The sequence below is a fragment of the Equus przewalskii genome, chromosome 21 (genome assembly GCF_037783145.1).
Source record: "Equus przewalskii isolate Varuska chromosome 21, EquPr2, whole genome shotgun sequence".
NCBI classification, from domain to species: domain Eukaryota; kingdom Metazoa; phylum Chordata; class Mammalia; order Perissodactyla; family Equidae; genus Equus; species Equus przewalskii.
The window spans coordinates 45,546,680-45,551,213 of NC_091851.1; the positions used below are offsets into that span (position 1 = coordinate 45,546,680).

A 4,534-nucleotide genomic window follows, 5' to 3' on the forward strand; every position below is an offset into this window, starting at 1 on the left:
TGTTTGCTCCATCCCATTTGTTCAGCCAGTATTTATCAAGTGCTTTAGCATGTAGCAGGGATATGAGGATATAGAAGTAAAAAAGACATACAGGAACCATGGAGCTTTTATTTCGGGGGAGGAAGTGTCAATCATGAACCCAACTAGGCAAGCAAATACTAAACAATAGAATATCAAATGGTGCTGAGGGCTACGAAAGCTAAGTGATGTTAGTTTCTCTTACTCTAATTCAAAACATTTGTTTCAAATAAACATTTTTGTTTTATTGTCCTCACTAAAGAGGGAGAAATCATCCTGTGCGTTAAGATCCATCTCTTCCACTTCATGCCAACAACCTCGATTCTTCTCACATGAAGCAGAGAATATTGCAGGATGATGTCTCACTAGTCTTGGGGCTTCTAATTTTTCTTGCTCTCTTGGTAGCTTCAATTGGTGTCAGTAAGCGTTTCCTCCACCTGAACATGGAAACCTGGGTCTGCTTGCACTAACATGATGATTTCAGGGACCTCAACACATCAGGAATGAATGCCTCTCGGATCCTACAGTAGCAAAGAAACTCAGGTGGGCACTATTTTAGACCTAATTTCCTTGAGAGAAACCGCCAAATATTTGATGCCTTGATGTTCTCAGTCCTGATTCTTTTTCTCAGAAAGGTTAGAAGATTACCCTGAGAGGCAGTGGTTGTCAAAAGAGAGCAATTTTACCTCCCAGGGGACATTGGACAGTGTCTGAAGACAGTTTTGATTTCACAGCTCAGGTGAGGGGTGCTACTGGCATCTGTAGGTAGAGGCCAGGGATGCTGTTCAACATCCTCCAGTGCACAGGACAGCTCCACAAGGAAGTATCCAGTCCATGGTGTCAATAGTGTGGAGGTTGAGGCACCCTGGGCTAAGGAGATGAGGTTACAGTCTACCAGAGATCCTAGAACAGCTCAGTCCTCATACTGATGACAGTACTAGAGTGGGGAGAAAGACTTGCCTTGGTAAGACCAGAAGAAGAGTCTGGGCTCCATATCCAAGTCCAGGATGCTTTCCACAACATCACAACTGGAACTTTCACAGGTGCATTAAGACACGCTTCTAGAGTCTACACACAGTAGACTATATATCGGTTATAGTTCAATTAACCTTATTTTTTTTTTCACTCTTCATTCCACCTTCAGGAGAAAGAACCAGGACATAGGAAGGCAAGTCGATGTGAACAGGTATTTGAACATTGAGTAGACATTCAGGAAATATTGTAAATCAAAAGATCGGATTTTACTGTGAGGGTGAAGGCAACTCAAACTCCCCTAGAGTCTCCATTGACCTCTACAGCCAAATGGAATGAAGGAGAATGGAGTGTGATGCTGGGCGCCAAGAAGTTTTCCGATTTGATTGGGGTGACCCAGTTCATTGGTTTGCACCTTCTCCTTTTTAAGGGAAACTGAAAACCAGAGGATTTTGTCCTGGCTTGAGTCAGAGACAAAGCTGTGACTGACACAGGGCTTTAGCCCTAGAGACCAACATTCTTGCTATGACATGACCACATTCTGCCTCCGAAATTTTCATTATGTTCTACCGTGTAAGAAGCGTAAAGAAGAACAATACATTTTATAAAGATTTTCCGCATCAGGGTTTGAAAATACCGACGGATTCCTGGCTGTCTGGAAATTACCCAGGAAGCTAAATTATCCAGACTATCCCATTCCCCAAACGTTCTAGTTAATCAAGGTTTGATGACGTTTGTTTTGCAAAAAGAAAACTTCTCTCCTAGGACATTTAGACTCAAATTGATGTGAGCGGTGCCTATGTGGTCTCATAATTTATACACTTGTGGTACTGTTCCATGAGCAATTTGGCAGTGATCACAAGTGTAGACAAAGACGATGTTAACAGCAAAATGACCTCGCCAGACAGCCTTTGGAAGACAAACACTTCACTTCTTCAATTATAAGACAACCTGATGCAGAGAGACAATAAATTAATTTTAAAACCTCCTGCACACAGAAAATAATGGAAAAATACATTAAAAGTAGTTATCCCTTTTGTGCTAAAAACAAATGATTTGGAGAAAATAACTGCATGGGGCTGAATGTGTTAGTCTTATTATCTTTTTCTGGTTTTGAATTCTTAGGGGAGAAACAGAGAACAAGGGAAAAAGAAGCTTTCATTGTCTCAACAAACATTTATGGAGTATTTAGGATGTTGCCAGGCACCAGGCTGTATTTCTGTGGCTTTTTCTACTTTTAAAATTACTTTCAATTATGTGAAAGAAACTTCTAGATGCCTCATTGCTGATTCCAACAGTGGTTCCAGGAGGGCCATTTCTTCTTACGAGGTGCTGCTGAGACTATCACTTGGTGTTTTCCAACCTGGGAACCTGAGTTTTAGAGGTTGGTTCATCCCAGGCTTTGGGCGGCATCCATCTACAAGGAGAGGTTTATGAGAGTCTCAGGTTGTCTTTTCCTGAAGCAGACTTTGAAACAGAGTTCGGTGTGCTAGAGGTTTACTAGGGAGTGTCCTTGGGATCCACAGCTGTGCAAAGGAGAACAGGGAAGCAGGATGGGCAGAGGGAGAAGCTGAGCTCTAATACAGACAACCACAGCCTTGGCCAACCCATGAGATGCTCTGGAGAAGGGGTATGACCTAGGGGGAGGTAGCTGTCTACAGCTGAGGCAGTCCCTGAAAGGACCAACAGTGCCTGCCCACAGCACCTCCACAGCGGGGGTAGCAGTCCTCCATTAAGGGCGATCTACGTGGCACTTCACAGTGCCCACTACGGTGAAGCTCCACTGAGACGCATCCTTCCTCTCTCCTACCTTCCTTCTCTCCTTTCCCGCTTCCCTCCCTTCCTCCCTTCCTCCCTTCCTTCCTTCCATCCCCGCTTCCTTCCTTCCGTCCACCCATCCTTCTTTCCTCCCTTCCCTCCTCTCTTACTTCCATGCATCCAACAAATATTTATTGAGCATCTGCCATCTGCCAGGAACAGCCTGGTAGAGGAGATATGATTAAACACAATATTACATATTATTTGCTTACAATTTGAGACATGCTAAGAAGGGGTCACATCAGGTGAGAAGAGAGAAAATAACTGGGGAAACCAACAGAATGGGGAAACATCAGCCTGAACTCTGAAGAATGAATTAGGATGAGAAGGAAACCGATGTTCCAGGTGGAGGGAGCCTTGAGAAAGGACAATGTGTGGCCCCCAGGGTACAGTGTGGGACGCATGGGCTGGGGAGAAGCAGCAAGTGAGACTGTAAGGTACAAGGACCAGATCTGGAGGATTTCACGGGAGGAGCTAAGGAACATGTTTTTATCCTAAACACTATGAGCAAGGAATCCACATCACGCTTGGAGATCTAGGAAAGAGGTTCTTCTGGGGCTGGAAAGCTGGAAATTGGCTTAAAAAGTAAATGAACACTTCAGCCTGCAAGGTTTGTAGCATTCTTAAGAATGGGAGGGACCTAAGACTAAAACAGCTTCTTTCAACGTGGCTCAAGGGGAGCCATTCAGAGCTGCACAATTCCATAGCGACCCATTTAGTTTTCTGTCTCAGCGTCCCGTTTAACCCGACCATAGTAATTTTCACAACAGCTCGTCTAAATGGAATAATCCAAACTATAAAATGAAATACTTAAAGGGTCAGTCAACCACAAGATGTGAGAACTGCAGGCTATAAACCCGCTAATGAAGGGCTAGATGACTTGAACCGCCTTGCAATTTTTTGATTTATCTGAACGAAAAGATGAAAGCAAAAAGTCACTGTAACATCCAGAAGATTCCAAATGTCTGCTGGGTCTTATGGGCCTCGCAGAGTAAGAAGTCTCTCTTCCAACTTATGTAGGAACAGAATTTAAATGGCTTGGGGTCTGGTAAAATTCCAGAAGATTAGATTCACATTTGGAGTGTTTCTTTCTCTCTCCCTCATTCTCTCTTCATTCGGAGAGAATGACGGGGAAGCATTTGAAAAACAAGCCTATTTTCGGCATGAGGAACAGGCTGTAAGGATTTGTGGTCCTGCTCAGGATTCACTCAGAATGCCTCACCCACCGCCTGCTATGTTTTGCTCAGTACTCTCAGACCTTATTTCACATAGATTCAAAGTTTGGAAAGCTTAACCTTTCAATTAGTAGCTGACCTCTCCCCTGTAGAGATCATTCAATTAAAAAACCAATTCCTTGGTCAGTGTAAATGAGTCGTCTTTTATTTGGTACTTATAAAAACGGTCCACATCTGACAAGAAGTGCATCAGAAAAGGCACTTCAAAATGTGCTGTCTTCAAAGTGTCAGAAGATAACACTTCAGGGCTGGGAGCCTGGGAACAGAAGGTGCATATTGGTCTTTAATTAAGGAAACTGTTGAGAATGAAGAACATTTAACATCTTAAGCCACCGGTGGCTTCAAGGCGGCATGAAGGCCCTGGGTAACAAAGATGGGCTTGCTGTCCCCGTGTCCTGATACCTGCGTTGGCCTGTGTAGACGAGCCACAGCTAACTACTTCCTAGCCAGGGGGATTAGAAATGGTCCTCGACTCCTTCTGCTGTGTCAAC

General features: G+C 43.9%; 1 long non-coding RNA gene across 1 annotated transcript; it reads left to right on the forward strand.

Moving 5' to 3' along the window:
- Positions 1-423: 423 nt before the first annotated feature.
- On the forward strand, positions 424-4,176 carry LOC139078313 (uncharacterized). The gene is made up of 2 exons (XR_011531250.1): positions 424-561; positions 1,163-4,176. It is a non-coding gene; the product is annotated as an uncharacterized lncRNA (long non-coding RNA).
- The last annotated feature ends 358 nt before the right edge of the window (positions 4,177-4,534 follow it).